This window comes from Cnephaeus nilssonii (genome assembly GCF_951640355.1).
Source record: "Cnephaeus nilssonii genome assembly, chromosome: 6".
NCBI lineage: Eukaryota > Metazoa > Chordata > Mammalia > Chiroptera > Vespertilionidae > Cnephaeus > Cnephaeus nilssonii.
In genome coordinates, this window is record NC_137077.1 from 6,244,851 (window position 1) to 6,266,406 (window position 21,556).

Genomic DNA, 21,556 nt, shown 5'->3' on the forward strand with positions numbered 1-21,556 from the left:
AGATTTTGGAAAATACAGAGAAACAAAGGGGGCTGCCCTGGCCGGTTTGGCTCAGTGGATAGAGCATCAGCCTGTGGACTGAAGGGTCCCAGGTTCGATTCCAGTCAAGGGCACATGCCCGGTTTGCAGGCTTGATCCACTGAGCCAAACCGGCCAGGGCAGCCCCCTTTGTGGGCTCCATCCCCAGTGGGGGGGCGTGCAGGAGGCAGCCGATCAATGATTCTCTCTCATCATTGATGTTTCTATCTCTCTCTCCCTCTCCTTTCCTCTCTGAAATTAATAAAAATATATTTAAAAAAGAAAAAGAAACAAAGTGGGCAGAGATAAGATAATCAATATTCATAATCCTGTTACAAGAACCCACTGTTAACATTTTGTTACATTTCTTTCCAATTTTTCTTCTAAGCTTTTTTTTTTTAAAACAGTCTTCAGAACAGGCTGTCATTGCAAATTTATTACTGCTTTTTTTTACTCACTGTTATTCTTAATCATTTCCCCATGTTATTTGAAATGTGTAAAGAGGCTATTTTAATATCTACACAATATGCCATTGTGTGGATCTACCATAATTTACTTAACTATTCTTTGATGAGTTTCAGATTATTTCCTTTTTTTTTTTTTTTTTATTAGGGAGAAACTAATTGAAACAGAGTGGGATACAGCCTGGTCAGGGCGCATGCAGGGCAACCAATCGATGTGTCTCTCTCACATCGATGTTTCTGTCTCTCCCCCTCCTTCCACGCTCTCTAAAGATCAATGGAAAAATATCCTCGGGTGAGGATTAACAAAACTGAGCGGGATCCAGAAGGAACCAAAAGATATCTGATTTGGTCTTTGAAGGAAGAATAGCTGCTTGCTGGAGGTGAAAAAGGTATCAGTAGCCCTGACCGGTTTGGCTCATTGGGTAGAGCGTTGGCCTGCGGACTGAAGGGTCCCGGGCTCGATTCCGGACAAGGGCATGTACCTTGGTTGTGAGCACATCCCCAGTAGGGGGTGTGCAGGAGGCAGCTGATCGATGTTTCTAACTCTCCCTTCCTCTCTGTAAAAAAATCAATAAAATATATATATATTTTAAAAAAGGTATTAGTAGCCAGTGGGTGGGTGCACAGGTGAGTGGTGGGCTGGGAATCGTTATAATTGTCCAGAAGGAAGGGGGCCTGAACCAGGGCCGGTCCCAGGCTCGGAGGGGAGAGGGGACCGAAGTGAGTAGCAACATTGAACCTGGGTGGATGTGCAGCTGCACTGGGAGGGCGTAGGAAGAGGGGTAGATGTTTATTTTCATTTGGGAAAGCCTGGAGGAGAGGGTAAGGAACGGCTGGGAGCAGCCAACCAGGAGTCCCAGTGCCACCTGTTGACCTGCCATGTCACGGGGCCAGGTGACTTTCTGTCTTTGAGCCCATCCCGGCAATACAAACCTAAAAATACTCTGCCCCCGCCGGCCCGGGCCTCTGTAAGTTGAGACCCAGGAGTGCTCTAGTGAGCAGGGCTCAGAACCTGAGTTTGGGTGCAGTTTGGCCTGAACGCTCAGGAGGGGCAGTGATGTCAGAATCTGCTGGTTGGTAAGCTTTCTGTGCTAAGCAGATGCTGCCACCACGATACCTGAGACAAGGACTATGCCCTGGGGGTGTTTACGTGTGAGACAGGAGAGCTGGAAGTCATAAACAAATGATTATCGAGCAAATGACTGTAAGATAAGCCTGGTTGGTGTTGGGGTAGCCCTGAGCAACTTCTCACCTGGGTCTGGGGAGAGATAGAAACATTAATGACAGTTTGGCTCAAATAAACTCACAAAAATTCTTTACAGGTCTAAATTCTTTTTACATTAACAATGTAATCTTCCTTATGTCCCCCCCCCCCCCTAATTTCAAATGTGTAAAAGAAACAGCGAAACTGTCACTCTTTAAAGTGTTTGAGATCTTGCTTCCTGGCAATGATCAGTTTTGGCTCAAATAAACTCATAAAAATTCTCTGCCCAGTCGGCTTGGCTCAGTGGTGGAGCATCAACCTGTGAACCAGGAGGTCACGGTTCGATTCCTAGTCAGGGCACATGCCTGGGTTGTGGGCTCCATCCCCAGTTGGGGGCGTGCAGGAGGCAGCCGATCAATGATTCTCCCTCATCATTGATGTTTCTTTTTCTTTTTTTTAATTTAATATTTTTATTGATTTTAGAGAGGAAGGGAGAGGGATAGAGAGATAGAAACATCACTGATGAGAATCATTGGTCAGCTGCCTCCTGCTCGCCCCCCACTGGGGATTGAGCCTGAAACCCAGGCATGTGCCCTTGGCCGGAATCGAACCTGGGACCCTTCAGTCCGCAGGCCAACGCTCCATCCACTGAGCCAAACCGGCTAGGGCGATGTTTCTATCTCTCTCTCCCTCTCCCTTCCTCTCTGAAATCAATAAAAATATATTTTAACCTTTTGCACTCGGATGTCGAGTGTGACTCGACACGGTTAGCATCGGTAGCAGCTCGTATGTCGAATTGTATTGAATGTATCAATAATTTGAAATATTAAAAAATCCAAATAAGTAAGTTTGTATGAAAAGAAACTCCAGTTTTTTATTCTACTGCCGCGCTTTGTAAAATCTGGGGTATTTAAAAAATTAAATCCCGAGTAGAATAAAGGAATCGAGAAAAAAGCAAGCGAGTGCAAAGGGTTAAAAATTCTCTACTTTGCCGAAACTGGTTTGGCTCAGTGGATAGAGCGTCGGCCTTTGGACTCAAAGGTCCCGGGTTCGATTCCGGTCAAGGGCATGTACCTTGGTTGCAGGCACATCCCCAGTAGGGGGTGTGCAAGAGGCAGCTGATCGATGTTTCTCTCTCATCGATGTTTCTAACTCTCTATCCCTCTCTCTTCCTCTCTGTAAAAAATCAATAAAAAAAAATAATAAAAAAAATAAAAAAAATTCTCTACTTGTCTGGACACCTCACATGGCACAAAGAAGGCTAGAGGGCCCTTTGGGGTCACTTTTGTAAAGACCGTAATCCTATTCCTGAGGTCTCCACCCTTCTGACCTAACCCCCTCCCAAAGGCCCCACCTCCTGATACCATCACATTGTGGGTTAGGATTTCAGCATTCAAATTTTTGGGGGGACACAAACATTTAGTCTCTAGCAAGAGTATTGCAATAATCCTGGGCAGAAACTGAAAGGTTGGTAGCAGTGGAGATGGGGTGCAAGGGGTCAGAGGCTAGATATATTTTGCACATAGAGCCAATAGAATTTCCCGCCGAGCGGGGAAGGGAGTGGGAGGAGGGATTTAAAGATGACTCCAAGCTGAAACCGGTTTGGCTCAGTGGATAGAGCGGCGGCCTGCGGACTCAAGGGTCCCAGGTTCGATTCTGGTCAAGGGCATGTGCCTTGGTTGCAGTCACATCCCCAGTGGGGAATGTGCAAGAGGCAGCTGATCGATGTTTCTAGCTCTCTATCCCTCTCTCTTCCTCTCTGTAAAAAATCAATAAAATATATTTAAAAAAATAAACATAAATAAAGATGACTCCAGGAGTTTTGGCCTGGGCCCTGGAAGGATGGAGATGCCGATGCCGGTTGTAGGGAGTCTGTGAGGGAGCAGGTCTTGTCTTCTTGTCTGTGCTTGGGAGGAGGGATGGGTTCTGATGTGGGCATGCTGACTCTGAGATGCCTGTCGGGCTTCAGTAGGAGGTGTTGAGCTAACAGTTCAGGGGAGGAGTCTGGGCTGGGGATATAAATAAATTTGGGGATCTTGAGCAACATCGAAGCCAGAAACAGCAATGGGCTAGGCGGCTTGATGACGTCTGCAAAACTTTGCTCGTTAGGCTCCTAGCGAGGTGGGGCCACAGGGCGGTGTGGGAAGGAAAAGCCTCTTTCTCTGCTTTGCAGTTTCACGGGGCGCGACTGCACACAGCACTTCGGTTTGCATTCATTTCAGTTCTACATGCACCCTTCACTCGACAAATAGCCGTTCCAGTATATTGTTTTATCTTCAAAACAGGCCTAAGCGGAGGTAATGAGGGTTAAGAGAAGTGAAACACTAGACACAGATGTCCGGAACAGAGCCTGGAGCCCCAAACCTGTCTGTCCTACACCCCCAGAAACTCTGTGGTGGGCAGGGTTGGGGGGTCGGATTGAGGCGGGGGAGGCTGTTTTGCTCGCTAGTCGCAGGAGAACCTTGGCTGACCCCATCCCTGGGCGGGGCGGCGAGGGGAGGTTCGAGGCGCGGTCCCCTTAAGGCCGCGCGGTGATCTCAGCCCCGCGCTCGCCGCCCCGCCCTCCCCGGAGGCGCGCTCAGCGCGCATGCGCACCGCGGCGGCACTTCGCGGTGCCCGGGACGCTCGGGCCGCGGCGACCAGACTCCGGGGCTGCGGTGCCGCCCGCCGGCGCCCCACCCGCGCTGTGCGTCGCCCGCCAGCACACGCCGCTGCCGCCATGGGCTCCTGAGGTACCCGCCTGGCAGGTCTCGGGCCGGAGGTCCTGAGGGGTTCGGCTGTGGGCTCGAGGGGGCGGGGGCCGCTGGGTTTGGGGGAGGCCCGTGCAGGGGGCACCCCGCGGGTCACGTTGGTGGACCGCGGGTCTTCGGACCGAAGGCGGCCGGCCTGGCTAAGAAGGCAAGGAGCGTCCGCCGCCTCGCACGTCCTGACCTGCGGCCCCTGCCCTCCCTGCGGGGTCGTGGGCCGCCCGTGGGTGTGCCCTGGCCCCCTCTTCGCCAACGTGGCGGCGCCGGCGCCAGGCGTGTAATCGGACCTGCCGTGGGGGTGGCCGGGGGAGCCAGGGGAGCCGGCAGGCGGATGGGCAGCCTCTTTGCAAGTGGGATTGTGTGCCCGGTGGGTGTGCTGGCGCCTGGCACCGCCTAGCGAGTGGGGGAGGCATCCTTGCTTGTTCGGTGCTGTGATCTGGGAAGGTGGTTGGCCTGCCAAGGCCCATGGGGATGCTTGCATGGAGGGTGTACGGGCCTTGCATAGAGGTCAGCTGTTTGGAGGGGCACCCACGGGAACCTGGGACTCCAAGGATATTCGCCTTGAAAGAGGCCATGGAGACTGGGTTAGGGTGTGGGTATCCATCCTGTGGGTTGTACATTTCCTCCCTGGTGCACTGCCTGGGTCTAGAGCTAGTTGATTCCAGGCCGTGGCAAGGCATTGGAACATGACTTATCTGTTCCCAATTCATAGCTCCCCTGGGGTTGTGCAAAGCCAGACACACAAACACACACACCCAGGGCACCCTGTCGCAAAGCAAGTGCTTGCACGCCTAATACCTGTGTGTGAGCTGAAGGCCATGCATTATTTATCTGATCGCCTGGTGCTTTATGTAAGGCAAGCAGCAGCAATCTGTGCCCTGGAGGCCCTTGTGCTGCCGAGTCAGCCAGGCAAACAAGCTCACCTGCATCTGCAGAGGAGGCACAGGCTCAGGTGAGACCTGTTTGCAATGCCCTTTCCATCTCCCGTCTGCTTGCTCGGTGGGCCCTGGGGCTCTGCACGGCAGGACATCCTGTCCAAGGGTGCTGTGTGCATCCGAATTGGGGCTGTGCGGCGGGAGGGCCCCGGGCGGCCAGGCCCGAGTGCCCATTTTGTCAGGCCTTAGACCCAAACACATTGTCCCCTGGGTACAGGCCCTCTCAGGTCAGTGAGGGAATCCAACTCAGAAACAAGTCATCACAAAGATGTGACCCATATAAAACAATAAAGGGTGTACAGAGTGACTTTTGTGCTGGGAGAGGGGCAGTGTGGCCAGCAGAAAGGACATGACTGACATAAGGGGACAGCTGAGCTGAGGCCTGAAGGGTGACTAGCATGTATTTTCATGCTTTCTACATGTATTTCTCCAGTTCATTCTCTCAGCACTTGTGTGAGTGCGGAACTTGTCATAGCTCTTTGGCAGGTGAGGACACGGAGACGCAGAGGCAGTACATGGCTTGCTTGTCCGTGGTACGTGGCAGGCCTGGATGGAGTCATCCTTGAACCAGGACCTTTCTCTTGCTGCCTTGTAACTTACTGAGCATCTGCTACGTACCTGGCACCATGCTAGGGGCGCAGGGTCTGAAGATCAGTGAGACCCGGTGCCCAGCCATTCGCAGCTCCAAGTCTGTTGGGGAGATGGACATAAATAGTGACCCCAATCCAGCCGGGAGGCCCTGATAGGCAGCGTGGATGGAGAAGGCAGTGTGAATTCCCCACCGAGAGCCACAAGCATCCGGGGCTCCTGTGTGCAGCCCTTGGGGTTCTGGATGTGTGGTAAGCTGTTCCCGCATGGGGGTGGGCTGTACAAGGACCCCCTTCTGAAGCTCTCCGGGTGGCGAGGCTTCACGGCAGAGCGGGTGCCGGTGACCCCTTGTCCTAGTTTACTCCTGCTGGCCGAGTTCTCTGCAGCTCGGGCTTTTGTCTGGAGGCTGCTTTCTCTCCTTGGCCTTTGAGGTGTTGCTCCTGGTTTCTGGCGGGCCAGCCAGCTCTCTCCCCAGAAGGGCTCAGTTCTATTTCAAGTCCCTGCTGTGCTCGTTTCTCCCCGTAAATTCCCTGGAGTGGAAACGGCCTTGGTAAGGCAGAGTGCAGCTCTTTATTGTTTTGAAACCCAGTAACAGTGACTGTCCTGCTGGCTCTGCGGGGCCTTTAGGCGGGATTTGGTGTGGGAGTTGTGGCAGGCCAGCAGTTGGGCCCTGGGAGAGCTCTGTGTGGGGTCTACGGGAGGACCTTCACAGACAGTGACCACTCCCTGAAGACCTACTGTGTGCCTGGCACTGTGCTAGGCCGGGAAGAGAGGCCTGAGTCGTGCGCCGTGCCTTCTGAAAGGCTGTGGTTGGCTAGGGGATCCAGAGTGCAACAAATATGTGCAAGACAGTGCTCTCCTTGTGGGAGAAACAGGGCCCCAAAGGGACCAGCGGACAATAGGAACAACAGCTTGTTTATGAAACACTTACTGTGTGCCAGGCGCAGTTCAAAGCGCTTTCTTAAAATAGGGCATTTCATCTTCCCACCACCCAGTGAGTTGAGCAGTTACCTTCACACTTTGCAGAGGAGGCAGCCTGGGAGGTTAAAGCTGGGCTGGTTGGTGGAGCTGAGCTTTGAGCTAGAGGGTCTGACCTCAGAGCCTGTGCTCTTCCCCCACCAACCCTGGGGGGTCCCCGAAGTCTTCCTAGAAACAGAATGTCCTGTGCCTCGAGGCTCCCGCAGAAAGGGGCTTGCTAGGCAGAGGAACGGAGATGTGGGGGCCTGAAATACCTCACCTCCCAGACCCGGCTGTGGGGCTTGGGCATGCAGGCCTCTGAAGGCCCTGCCGAGGGGTTTGAACTTGACCCTGGTGTGGTCATCGGGAGCCCTAAAAGTTTCATAAAGGAGGTGACGTCCTCAGCCGTGTATTACAGGACAGTGTGATCATCTCCCTCCTCCTTCCTGTGTTCCCACAGAGAACTCCAAGAAGACACGGCCTCCCTCCCTTTTGCTTCCCTCGGTCACTGGCGTTCTTTTTATTTGTGCTGCCTTTTCCCTTCTCCACTGCCCTAGAAGCAAGTCCTTTCTGGGCCCCACGGGTTCTCACCGACTTCTCAGACTGCAGGTCCTGAAGGGGCGTGGGCAGCTCCCTTTCCCATTTGAGAGCTGCGGTGGGTGTCCATCCACGTGCCCACGCTCACCGGCACTATAAATACAGGCAGAGAGTGGGGACGAACCCACATGGATTCGCTGAGGAGGTGCCTGCTCTACCTGCCTGCTGTGCTGGGGGTCTGGCTGCCTGCATTTACGCTCTGCTCTAGCCGCTGTGCCTCGGGGGGCCGGAAGGCTGGGGGGATTGCACTAGGTCAGTGCTGAAGGGCAGTTGAGGGGCCCACATTGGGTGGTGTGTGGGAGCTGATGGGTGTGGGATGAGAGGGGAGGAGTTGGGGAACTCTTCTGAATTGGGTGCCTTTGGAGGGGAGGCCAAGAATTCAGGAGGGGAACAAAAATGGTCACTGGCAGCGCAGGAGAAAGGGACCCCCCCCCCCCCGGGGCATTGGCGAGAGCAGTCCAGTGACATGTAGAGAGAATTGGGAGGTGCGGTTCAAATCCTCGCTCTCTTATTATCCCTGTGGCCTAGGCCGGGTTGCTTACCAGCTTCTAATTCCCATCATTAAAAGTTGGGAGGCCCTCCTGGCTAGGTGCTCAGTTGGCTCAAGTGTTGTCCCAATACCCAGGGTTGTGGGTCGATCCCCCTCAGGGCGCATGCAGGAATCAACCAATGAATGCATGGGTGGTGGGTGGAGCAAAGGATTGCTGTTTCTCCCCCCCCACGTCTCTCTCTAAAATCAATTTTTAAAAAGATGGGAGTAATAATGGTGCAGCCATCATGCGACTGTCATGACCCAATGTCTGCATGGAGTTCAGCACGGTCCCTGGCATATAGAATGTGCTCAGTAAACACTGGCTTTTATTATTACAGTAGGTCCACGTGACGTAACGTGATTTTCGCCGTAAGTCGGAACCCACCTACAGAAGCACCTATGTCACTCACATGGAGCACATACACAATAGCAATGAAGTGAAACAGTAAAAAAAATTTAAAAGAGAGATAACAATTCCTGACCTTTACTTGTGGTAAATACAGTAAATAATAAAAAACATAAAGCACATATGTACATACGTCGAAATGACGGAACTTTTTTTATTATAAATAAATGGGAGATGGTGACGTAACCACGAAACGACGTACGTCGAGTCTGCCGTAACCCGAGGACGGTCTGTACTCTGTAGGCTCTTGATTTGCTCAGGAAAGAGGTATTGCATGCCTGTGTGCCCACCAGTGTGCAGGCCGCCGCCCTCACGGAGCTGAGTCCAGCCGGGGAAAGAGCAAGCACGGGAGCAGGTGCATTGTCATGGATACGCTGAGAGAAAGTCATTCTCGCCTGGGCAGGCGATTCTCTGAGGAGGTGGTGTTTATATTTAAAAAAAATTTTTTTTTATTGATTTCAGAGAGAAAGGAAGAGGGGGAGAGAGATAGAAACATCAATGATGAGAGAATCATTGATCGGCTGCTTCCTGCACACCCCCTACTGGGGATTGATCCCATAACCCGAGCATAAGCCCTTGATGGGAATCAAACCCGGGACCCTTCAGTCCACAGGCTGATGCTCTATCCACTGAGCCAAACTGGCTAGGGCAGGAGGTGACATTGAAGCTGTCCCCATGTGTGAGGGGATGAAGTGGGTTCCAGGCAGAACGAAGAGCATGTGCAAAGCTAAGGTCTGAGTTCTTGTCTACAAAATTGTTTGACACTGGGGCTCGACACCTAGTAGGCCCTCAGTAAATGTTAATTGAATGTGATCTTCTCAGCCTCAAGAAGGACAGGAAGAAGAAGGAAAGTGGGAGGGGGCCATGGAGAGAAGAATTGGATGGCCCAGCCCGAGTGGCTCAGTGGTTGAGTGTTGACCTATGAACCAGGAGCTCACAGTTCGATTCCCGGTCAGAGCACATGCCCGGGTTTCGGGCTCAATCCCCGGTAGGGGGCATGCAGGAGGCAGCAGATCGATGATTCTCTCTCACTGTTGATGTTTCTCTCTCTCTCCTTCTCCCTTCCTCTCTGAAATCAATAAAAAAATATTTTTTAAAAAAGGATTGGATGGTCGCCAAGTTTCGAGTTTTCTCCGGTTCCCGCCCCATCATCTCTGCCTCTGCCTCTGCCGAGTGAAATGCAGCGAGTGAGATGCAGCGCAGGTCCGGGACCCGCTTTACCTAAGGACAGGGGAGCGGGGCCCTGTGCGGAGTCGTTGAGATGCAGGAATTAGGCAGGCGTCACGCCCGGGCAGCATTTGTTCGCATTCCTGGTGCTGTTTTAGCGCAGCTGAAACCCTACGCTTGGGCAGAACATAGCAGGATGACACGGAGCCTCTGGCTGGTTGTTTTCCAGTCTTGGTTTAATGATGGCTCCGTGGCTGGCACAATGCCTTGCATGGAGTAGGAGCTGAAATAGTTTTTGACTAAACAAATGAAACAGTTGGATGGGTTAATGTCATTGCCACTCTTGAGAAGTGACCGACGTTAAGGCCAATCAGAACAGGATTGCTTATTAGAAATGAGCTCATGTCAGGAGCCCATGGGGCACATTAAACAGCCTTGGGTCTGCCCAGGACGGGCTCAGCCTGATGGTCTGGGAGGTCTCAGGCCTGGGCTGTGCGGCAGGAAGCCCACAGTCGCCTCCTTTTCCTCCTCTTCTGGGGCGGGAAGCAGAGGGGAAGGTCCCACCCAGAAAACCTTTGTGCCTGACCCGCGTCACTTCCAGCCCTCCGCGCTTAGAAAAACTCGCACACTTAACTGAGTGACTATTTCGTGGAAAGTTTGCGTTGCTGATCTTGGTGTTTCAGCCTTTGGAAAGCAACAGGCTTCTCTGGTTTTGAAAATAGTACTTGTTGATTATAGTATATTTAGAACACAGTAAAGAGTGAGGGATAAGACTAAAAATCACCCCGTGTTTCATAACGAAGAAATAATCACTGTTGAAGTTTGGGCAGCTTTCTTTCTAGGCGTGCTCCTGCATTATCTCATCCTTCACATAGCACCAGGTCATAAGCATTTGCCCATGGAACTAAGAAGTTAGCCATAGATATAAAAGAGCGAGAGACGTTCTAAACCAGCGCCTAGTGCTTCATCTCAAACTCGAGGGGTGGGTAGCACGGAGTGTAGAGTCAGAGAACCAGGTGATGGCCTTGGGTGAGTCACTTGCTCAGCAGTGAGTCTCTAATGGGGTTATTCGTACCCTCTCTGCCCACCTTCTGGGTGCTACAAGGTCCCAGGTTAGAAACCCCCCAAGGAGAGGGGCCTGGTTTGCAGGGAGAGGAGGTCTTCACAGTTGCATGAAGATGGAAGGAGGTGTGTGTGTGTGTGTGTGTGTGTGTGTGTGTGAGAGAGAGAGAGAGAGAGAGAGAGAGAGAGAGAGATCTTTTCCAACCTGCAATCTGTTTGGTGACCCCTGAACACTCTAGTTAGTCTCCTTGCTGGGGAGCCTTGGTCTTGAACCTTGTGCCTGCGGCCACGGGCCACGGGTGGTCCCAGGATGGCTGTTCCCCACCCCCACCCCCACCCAACAAAGGGGTGGAGTGAGATCTCTGGAAGTTACTTTATCTGTCCCCGTGAAAGGGATTTACACTTCGGACAGCTTCCCACCCTGGGAGACATGCATGCAGTTTGATACTTTTATTTGTCTCCTGCTCCAACCCCTGGGGACAGCCTGAACTCGGGGAGGCCCTGCCCTGCTGGCAGGTGGCTAGGAGGAACCTTCACGCTGCTGGGCTGTGCTGTTCCCCAAAGCCCTCTGGGCCATCATTTACAGAAAAGCTTCGAGGGAAAACAACCCCAAGGCTGCTGCTGGCAGGGCCTCCTGGCTTCTGCTTCTAGCACCCCTGTGTTTTAGTCCACATAGAATGAACAGAGAATCTGGGGTTCCATTGGCAATCATTTTGGGTGCCTGCAAGGCACAGTGATAGGTGTTGGTGAAGGGATATGTGTGAGGATATTAATATTAATTAATATTGATATACTAGTTAATATGAATGTTACTATCTTCTCCAGACTTTGGGTAGGGCTTTGCAGTTTGCAAATTACAGTTCACCTATATTGTTCATTTAATTCTCCCAGCAGCCCTGGGACCTTGGAATTACTGCGCCTGTTTTGTAGATGGATAGACTGAGGCCCAGAAGGGTGAATTTGCCTAAGATCCTTTGGAAGGAAGCACCCAGGTGTTCGATATCAAACCCTGTGCCCTTGCTGCTCTGAGCTCCCAGCAGATGGAATTGTGACTTAGCCTGGGAAAGGACGATACTAGAGGATCAGGTCGAAGCTGTGGGGGCCCCAGGAGGCAGCAGTCTGCTCTGCCTGCAGGTGGGCGGAAGAGACAGGCTCCCTGGGGTAGGGGCCCTGGGGCTGGCTGAGGGACAGTGGAGGTGGCAGGTGGAGGAGGGAAGGGCCTTCCAGGTCGTGGACCACCTCCAGCATGCACAGGGACAGGGGACACAGTTGAGGAGCAGAGGCGGAGTGAGCTCTCCTGGGGTGTTTGGGGTCACAGCCTCACCTCCATGAAGAGGAGGTGCATCTCTACACGAGTTTGTCCATAATTTTAAACAAATAGGATGTGTGGAAATCTGGATTTACCAAACAGCACCTGCTAGTATTTGCTTTACAAAGAAAGGTTGGCGTATTGTGTGTGCGTTAGAAACAATTGAATAGCAGTAACCTCAGTGCATTTAAGTGTGATGGGGCACAGGAGGCCCTGGCCCTCTCAGTCGGAACATTGCGTGGCCGGGAAGTGGGGCGGTTGGCAGGGTTACTCCTCTCCAGTGCTGCCTGTGGTTTGCCCGGAGGTATTTCCCACTCATCTGGGGGCGGACCACCATTTCTTTCATTCACAGTTGTCAGTAGTTGGGCCGAATTTGTGGGCATGGGAGGAAGCCCTGCCCTGATCCCTGCTGCGTTTATGCAGCTGTCCTCCCTCACAGGGAGGTCTCTAGGTGTCCAGAGTCCCGCCTCTGTCCTTCACCAGCTGCTTGCTTGCAGACCTAGGGTTAGGTGGCCATTGCTCTCAGGTACACGTTGTGTAACAGGCCCGTGAGGTGGCCATTGCTCTCAGGCACACGTTGTGTAACAGGCCCGTGATGCGCGCTGGGTGTTGTGCATTGTGAGTGTGCCATGCAGGGGAAGCGGCAAGAGGAGCTTATCTCTCATTTGATGGCCAGACTGGAACGCTTGACCCCCTGAAGCTCTCCACTCCCAGCCCCTCCTGCCTGCCTATGACCTATGACCTATGACCCTGGCCTGCCTGTTGCTCCCCTGGGCACTGGCACCTTCACCTAGGGAGACCAGTTTCAGCAGGGTGCTGTGTCCATCTGCCGTGGGAGCAGGGCATCAGAGCCCCTCTGTACTGGGAAGGGCTGAGGAGCTGAGCGGGTCTGGGTTGGCACTTACTGGTGAGGAAATGCAAGTTCATGGATCAGGGTACCAGGCGAGGACGGGCTGATCCAGGTTCCGAACCATCTCCTGACCCGACACTCTGTTTGCTGAAAGAGGGTTTTTCTCTACCATTTCTTCATCTGGGCATCCTTAAAACTATACATTATCAGCATTTCTCCCAATAATCTGGCTTATTTCTTAGATGAGTGATTTAAGTGCATCCTGCCTCTCTAGCAACATTTTCAAAATTTCAGCTACTTGTATACTTTCACCCCGCAGCTCACTCTAGGAATTTATCCTACAGATGTGCTAACACATGTGCACAATGACTTATTTGCAAGTTTTGTCATTGCTGCCTTACTTGTAATAGCAGAAGGCAACCAAATGTCCCATCAGCAGGGGGCCTGGAACAAATTGTAGTCTGTCCGAACCCAGCCATAAAAAATAAGATGGAGCCCGGCCAGTGTTGCTCAGTGGTTGGGCATTGACCTACGGACCAGGAGGTCAATGTTTGATTCCCAGTCAGGACACATGCCTGGGTTTTGGGCTCAATCCCCAGTAGGGGGCGTGTAGGAGGCAGCCGATCGATGATTCTCATCAGTGATGTTCGTCTCTCTCCCTCTCCCTTCCTCTCTGAAATCAATAAAAACATATTAAAAAAAAATAAGATGGAGACTCCATGCACAGATATGGAATGACTGTCAGAATAGATTGCTGTGAAAGGAGCAGGAACAGGGCCAGCGACTGGGACGCCTCCGTCTGTGCAACTGGAAAGTGTATTTGCTTATGTTGGTAAACAAGGTCTTGGGATTCACAAGAAGTGATTGTGGTGCCTCTGGGATGGCGGCTGGTACTGGGAGACTCGCACTGCAGATGCTTTGTACCTTTTGAGTTCCAAATCGTGACTGTGATGTTTTAAAAAAAATTAAAATAAAATTATATAAACAAGAGCCATAAGAAATGTATCCTCACCTGTTGCCCAGTGCAGGAAAGTCAAGGCTCAGTCTGCCTTGCTCAGGCCCCTGCTCGCCATCTAATAAGTGTGCTTGGGCCTCACAAAGGGAAGGGACTGGGTGTGAGCGTTTGCATGTTTCTTGGTTAATCCGACACCAGTCCCAGCCCTGGAAATGGAGCCACCCCCGTCTGGCCCCTTCGAAACACTGCTGTTGGCTGGCTTGTCATTTTATTTTACTTATTTTTTATTCCTCACCTGAGGATACGTTTTCATTGATTTGAAAGAGAGAGAAACATCGATTGGTTGACTTCCATATGCACCCCGACCGAAGATGGAACCTGCAACCTTTTGGTGTACAGGACCGCGCTCCAACCAACTGAGCCACACCAGCCAGGGCAGCTGGCCTGTCATTTTAAAGCTCTGAAACCTCCCACTGATTGCAGAACCCAGGCCCTCTTGAGCCACACGTGACTGGCCGCCCTTTCCTCCAGGTACCTCGGCTTCCCTTCCCTATGCCTTTGCTCAAATCCTGTCTGCCTCTCAAGGCCCAGCTCAGTTTCCACTCCGCGTGGCCCTCTGACCTCCCCCGCTCCTTTATCTGTTCCTCTCCGCCGACACTTAAGCTGTTTTACATTGTGTCCCAGGTGTCTGATTCCTCGCTGGGCTGCGGGCTCCTTTAGGGCCAAGGCCATGTCAGGCTCACAGCCCCGGATTTGTTAGATGTTTGCTAGCGGGTGAATGCCGGCTGCCTCTTCCTGGTGGGATTGGAAGCTGTGGGGGGCAGGGGCTGTTCCATATCCACGAGGGCAGGGCCTCTTCCGTATCCACAAACACCACGGGTGCCTGGCACAGGCGGGCCCAGCCTCACAGCAGGAATAACAACAGTCTCGTGGCTGAGTGCCCAGTGTGCATTCTTTCCTTGCATTCTCAGGGGGACCCATGAGGTACAGCTGCTGTGACCCCTCTTTTGGATGGAGAAGCAGGGCAAACATCTTGTCCAGGTCACACAGTGAGAAGTAGGATCTGGACATAGGGCTGGCTGCCTCCAAAACGATGTTTCGTCAGTTCACCACCTTCCCCAAATCGCGAGTGATACCCATACCCGTGGCCATTCTCATCGCCTGTCCCACTGGCCAGGGGACCCTTGTCTTGTTACTCAGGTGTATTTCCCCCCACTAGACTGTGAGCTCTTAAAAGGCTAGTCTTGTCTGAGATACCCTTTGGACTTAGCACATAGAAGTTGCTTAAAGGTATATATTTATACTTTTTCAGAAATTGATTTTAGAGAGAGGAAGGGAGAGAGATATCAGTGTAAGAGAAGAACATTGATCAGTTGCTTCCTGGTCGCGCCCCAACTGGGGACTGAACCTACAACCTGGGCATGTGCCCTGACCGGGCATCAAACCCACCACCTTTCGGTGCTCGGGATGATGCTCCAACCAACCGAATCACACCGGCCAAGGCTGTATTTATATTTTTAAACTTTTCAAGGTTTGGCCTCGGCTGGTGTGACTCAGTTGGTTGGGCATTGGTCCATGCACCGAAGGGTTGCCGGTTAAATTCCTGGTCAGGGCGTATGCCCCGGTTTCAATTGATGTCTGGCTCTCGATCCATGTTTCTCTCTCTCCCTCTCCCTCTCTCTTCCTCTCCCTAAAAATCAATAAAAAATCTAAAGAAAACCCCCAGCTTTTCAAGGTTTGACTTACTATGGGCTGTGGTGAAGCACACTGATCTTAGCTGTACAGTGCAGTGGGTTTTTATATCTGTGCAGGCCCGTGCAAACCGCTGTCCAGATCGAGCTGCAGAACATTTGCAGCACCCGGAAATGAGGCTCCCTGGGCCTCCTCCTGGTCCCCAACCCTCCTGGGGTAACACTACTCCCACCTCCTCGCTGTTGACGGGTTGACCTTCCCATGAATGGAATCTTAGAGAAACATTCCAGCGAGGTTCATCCAGGTGGTGGGTAGCAGTCCTTGTTCTTTTTTTTTTTTTAAATATATTTTATTGATTTTTTACAGAGAGGAAGAGAGAGGGATAGAGAGTTAGAAACATCGATGAGAGAGAAACATCAATCAGCTGCCTCTTGCACACCCCCTACTGGGGATGTGCCCGCAATCAAGTTACATGCCCTTGACCGGAATCAAACCTGGGACGCTTGAGTCTGCAGGCCGACACTCTATCCACTGAGCCAAACCGGTTTCGGCTCAGTCCTTGTTCTTTTTCATGGCTGCGTGGGAGTCCACTGTTCAGGTCCACTTTCCTGTGGATGGGTATTTGGGTTGTGCCCAGCCTTTTACCGTTATAAACGGGGCTGCTGTGGAATTTCTTGTTCTTGTCTGTGGGGCACACGTGGACTCACTGGGTGTACATACACTCAGGGTGGGAGGCTGGCTCACCCACTCAGTACCTACTGTGTGAGTGAAATTCAGGCTGGAATCTTTCCCGCGGCACCCTGGGCAGCAGCCAGGCTTCTTGCTGACGGGGTCCCGGGGGTTGGGCAGGTTCAGGGGACTTGGCTCAGACGACTGGCTCCCCCGGGGCAATGGGACTGTTTAGGTGTAGGCTTTGCCACCTGCGCAGTGCTGGGTGGGTTTAGCTGGTTGGAAAGGTGGTCGCACTGAGAGGGGAGCAAAACCCAGCTAAAGAGGCTTGAGCGTTGGCCCATCTCCTCCCCGTTTGGGAGAGAAGTGGGGTGTCACCGTTTGGCCTGGCATATATTTTTTAAAAAGACTTAATTACAGGCTGAATGAAGTGAGCCCTCACGGAAGTGTGCCCTCGTGGAAGGTTTTTGGATTACTTCGTTGTTCACTTTATTCCTGTCCCCCCGTCTCCCCCTCCCCCAAAGAGTGAAGGATAGGTACAGGATTAGATTGTTTTTCTTTCCTGGTTGACAGATTCATGGCCCCAGGAGAAGGGGAGAGACGTGGAGTCCCAGAGTGGCTTCTGCTTGTCGGTTGATGGAAGGGGAGAGGAACTGAGAGATGGGACGCTCCCCCTCCTGAGGGCATGTGGTTCTTTTTCCAAAGGCTTGCCAGGCCGAGCTGGGGGTGTCGACCTGCTCTAATGTGGACCAGCCGCACAGTTCCCAGCAGCAGGCAGTCCTGGAGGCAGGAGGCGCAGGAGGCGGCTGAGGGGGAGCAGCGTGCCCAGTTCAGATTCATGGTGCCCAAGTCGCATTCTGCCGCCGAGCTATGTTAAGATGGAAGTTTCTCCATTTCTATTATTAAAAGAACACTAATCCCTCTCAGGCTGTGTTAATATTCTGGAGACGTGTGTGCAAGCGTATTGCCAGCTAAGCTCGGCCAGTGGATGTGTGGCAACTGCCCGAGCGAGCACTTCATGGCTGAAGCTCAAAAGGGTTTGGATCTGAAGCTGATGAATGAAAATATGACCTCAGAAGGTTTAAAAAAGAGCAGACGGCCAGACAGGGCTGGCCTGGGTCTCAGACTGCTGGGAACATGTGTTCTCGGCCTGACAGGGATGAAGCGACTGACACAGGAGCGTGGTCCTCAGAGGGGCCAGAGGGCCAGGCCCGGCTCTCAGTGCTCTCCTGTGTCCACTTGTTTACTCCGTACAGCTCTCTCAGGGGCAGGTGTGGCTGCAACCCCATTTTACAGCTGAGGAAGCTGAAGCAAGAGAGGTTATGCAACTTGCCCACAGACACAAAGCAGCTAAGGGCGGAGCTGGAAGTCAAGTCTAGGTGGTTTGGCCCGGAGCCCACGGCTGTCTAACAAGCCTTGGGAATCTGTGGATTTGGCGGTACAGCCAGGGCAGAGTGACAGACCCCATTAGGCAGGGCACTGTGGGCAAAGGACGTTAGCCCTCCAAGCCTCTGTTTCCTCATCTGTAAATCAGTGTATTCATTTCCTCCTGCTGCTCTAACAAATTGCAGAAACTCAGTGACTTAAAATGCAAATTTATCATCTTCCCGTTTTGAGCTCAGAAGTCACAATGTAGTTCACTGGGCTACAGTCAGGGTGTCGGCAGGCTGTGCCCTCTGGGGGCTCCAGGGGACTCTGTCTCCTTGCCTTTTCCAGCTTCAAGCGGCCCGTGGTATTCTTCGGCTTGTGGCCCTTTCCCCTACTTCCAAGCCAACAGTGTAGCATCTCCCAGTCTCTCCTCCCTGCTTCCATTGTCACACCGTCTTCTTTACACGTTCACCCTCCTACCTCCTTCTTTAAAAAAAGTAATTAATTTATTGATTTTAGAGCGAGAGACTTGTTGTTTCACTTATTTATGCATTCATTGGTTGATTCTTGTATGTGCCCTGACTGGGGATTGAACCCGTAACCTTGGCTTTAATCAACTGAGCTACCCGGCCAGGGCCTGCCTCCTTCGTATAAGGACACTAGTGATTATATTGGCCTCCCCAGATAATCCGAGATCATCTTTATTGTAATCACATCTGCAAAGTCCCTTTTGCCATGGAAAGTAAAAACCTCACCGGTTGGGAGTGAGCATCTGTGGAGGCCATTATTCAGCCTTCCCTACAGGAACGGGGGGGGGGGCGCGGGGGGGGGCAGAGGGAGGGTAGGGGCAACAGCCAGGTGTCCCCGCAACACGAAGTGAAAATGACTCAGAATAAAGTGCAGTGAGACCGTGAGATGCTCTCTGACATACCTAAGTCCCAGGCAGGTGGCCTAGTTCAGTGAGTACTACCCATGGCTTCGTAGCTTTTCTGGAAAAGGTAGCAATCTCAGAAGGGGAGTCCCCCACCAAAGGCGTCTTTCCTGGAGGAGGATGGGGCAGGGCCTGCTTTGGGGGAGCTGTTGCCGCCTCTGAGTTGTCCTCTAGGTGTCCTGGCTCATCAGGCCTTGCCAGGGCCTGGTTGAGTTTTGCTCAAGGGCCCTCACTTCCCTGTCCTCAGTTCTGTGCTCTCAAGTGCCCCTCTGGTGACTGGTTTGGCTCCCCGGCCCCTGATAGGGGACATTCGTAAACTGACACGCCTCCTTTTCTTGTGAGCTGGCTTTGCCCAACCCTGATCCCCTGACCCCTGACCCCTGAAGCTGGCTTTCTGGACCTGAGATGAGCTCTGTCCAGCCTGTGGCTGGTGGCCTAGCAGGGCCCTGTGTCCTGGTGTTCCCCTTGGCTTCCAGACCCACTTCACGCTGCCACCAGGAGGGCGCTGTCACTCAGGTCACACTGCCCTCCATGAGGCTAGTTAACAGCAGCCTGGGCACACCCTGTCCGCGTGTCTGTTGACGTGTTGTCTCGTGCCTCTGTCCATGCTGTTTCCTCTGTCCCCAAACCGATCACGCAGCACATACCTTTTCAGCGTGGCACACGGTCCCTGCCCTCATGGAGCCTGACTCACAGAGTGTTGATGGAACAAGTCTAATCACAGCTGTGGCCAGTGCCACGTACAGATGGTAATAGATCACAGAAGGTGGTGATTGTCCAGGCAGATGCAGATGAAAGGGGGGTGGTGGTGAGGAGAGAACGTTCCATTCCCCGAGGTTGACACCGAGGTGGTGGAGGTTTAGCACAGAGGTTGAGAATTGAAGTGGAAGAAACTGCAAAGGGCAGATGTTTCCTTATCCAGTCAAAGCATATTGAGTGCTAACTCTGTCCAGGCTCTGAGGTAGGTGTGGGGATCAGAGCTGCACGTGAGACATGGCCCCTGACCTCCAGAAGGTCGCAGGCTAGTTGGGGAGAAGACAGGTGGGAGTAAACTGCCTACAGAGGTTCCTCCGTCAGTTTCTGCCCCAGGGGCTTCTAGTCCTCTTTAACTGGAAGCTTCCTTATTTTAGAAACAACCAGGAAATTACTAGACCGTTGTTAAGAACATCACTAGCCCTAGCCAGTTTTGCTCTGTGGATAGAGCATCGGCCTGCGGACCGAAGGGTCCCGGGTTCAATTCCAGTCTAGGGCACATACCTTGGTTGCAGGCTCCTCCCCGGCCCAGGCCCTGGTCAGGGCTCATACAGGAGGCAACTAATGATGTGTTTCTCTCACATCAATATTTCTCTCTGTCTTTCCCTCTCTCTTCCACTCTCGCCAAAAATCAATGGAAAAGTACCTTCTGGTGAGGATTAACCAACCAAACAAGCAAAAAACAAACAAAACCCCATCTCTATCTCCTTCCTGTTGCTCCCATCAGATGGACCAGGTGTGTCCTGATGGAACACGTAGAACAAGTCCCTTTGCCCTCCTTGGCGTGGCCTCCACGTTGGAAGATGTGTGAGATGGTGTGACTCAGCCTCCATCCTCTGCCCTCACTCAGCCCATCTCTCCCTCCAGCCCAGTGTCCACCTTCTTCAGCCGAGCTCTGGGAGGTGTCGGTGGTGGGAGGGGACCGAGTGACGGAAAGCCTGTGTAGCAGGTGGCTCCATGGCAGGCATTCAGTCACTCAGTTGATGGACTGATTCTTCTCTTCTAAACCCCTACTGTGTGCCTGGCACCACCCTGGTCCTAGAGATGGGAAACTCGGGTGTGGGGAGGCAGGAGCCCTGTCCGAACTGACCTGTTAGTTCCAGGAGTGAGCGCAGTCCGCTGGGCGGGAGTGGCAGGCCCTCGGGTGGGGCCGTGATGTTATGGTGACTCGGAGTGAAGAGTTGGCATTCTCCACGGGGACCGGGTCAAAGGGGAGGGCGCGTTGGCGTCGAGTGGGGGCTGCGTGTGCAGGGACCAGTGTTGCAGTACTCAGGGGAGAGGCGGGAGGTGGGACCAAGCTGCCAGGGCCCTGGGCTCTGCAGCGGAGTCTGGCCTGCAGCCCTCACCAGATCCTCTTGTTCTCAGAGGCTCTCAGGGCAGGGGAGGGGCTTGGTCACTTTTGAAAACAAAGTGAAAAAACAAACCACACTGACCCCTGCATGCTTGAGCAGCAGCCTCCCTGCGGCCCCGAGGATGGCCCGGCCCATGTCCCTTCACCTTCACCTTCACCTTCCTGGAATCCAGGACACTTGAAATCCCAGCGGTTCTTCCTAAGTCTGCAACAAACTAATTTTGTGGCAAAAATGTGACCTGAATTGATGCGAGACTAATTATGGTCTTTAAAAATATCTCACGTTTCTCTGTGGAAATACTCTGTGTTTGATTTTGGGATGCTGCCCAGAGCCCTGTGGGGGTGTCACCATATACACACCATATACAGCACCACAGACAGTCCTTCTAAAATCTGAAAACTCGGAATTCCTAACCTCACTTGGCCCAAGGGCCCTGGCTGCTGCACGGTGCACCCAGGAAACGTTCAGAGACAGCCAGTTACCTGCCCAGTCACAGCCGGGTGGCCGTGCCGTGCCCGGATTCCGGCCCAGTGTCCCCGACTCAGAGCCCAGAGTCCCTGGGACAGAGTACAGACTGCCGCCTGGCCTCTTCACAGCCTTCGGGGTGGTGTGCACATAAGGACAAGGGTGTGGAGCGACCTGGCTGGCAGATGGGCCTCCAGACTGGGAAGAGAGGCAGACATGTTGCGGAGAAGAGGGGAGCGTGCCAGCCCCCAGCTTTTCCCATGGCGGACGGCCCTGCTCTTCAAACTTGGCGCGCACATCCCTACAGTAAACAAACTTATACCGATGTGCTTATAACTGTCCGCATGCATTACGTTACTGTTACATTGTGTGCGTAATAAAACCTACACCAAAAATAGAAACCAAAGGATGAGCTGAAGATGAACTCATTACCAACATTTTAAATAATTTTGTTGGTGGTACAAAAAGCCTTCTGTCTTCACGTGCTTGATTATTTTTGGAAATTGTGCTTTAAAGCTCTGCGAGAGCAGTCGAC

General features: G+C 52.7%; 1 protein-coding gene across 2 annotated transcripts in view; it reads left to right on the forward strand.

Moving 5' to 3' along the window:
- The first annotated feature begins 4,261 nt into the window (after window positions 1–4,261).
- The window catches only part of TMEM184B (transmembrane protein 184B), a 49,407-nt gene continuing 32,112 nt past the window's right edge, over window positions 4,262–21,556 (forward strand). The window contains exon 1 of one of the 2 annotated variants that reach the window (XM_079773861.1): window positions 4,262–4,418. The gene's annotated coding sequence lies outside the window, so the exon portion shown is untranslated. Of the gene's footprint in view, window positions 4,430–21,556 lie in introns of both variants that reach the window. The other variant, XM_079773860.1, reaches the window with a different exon arrangement.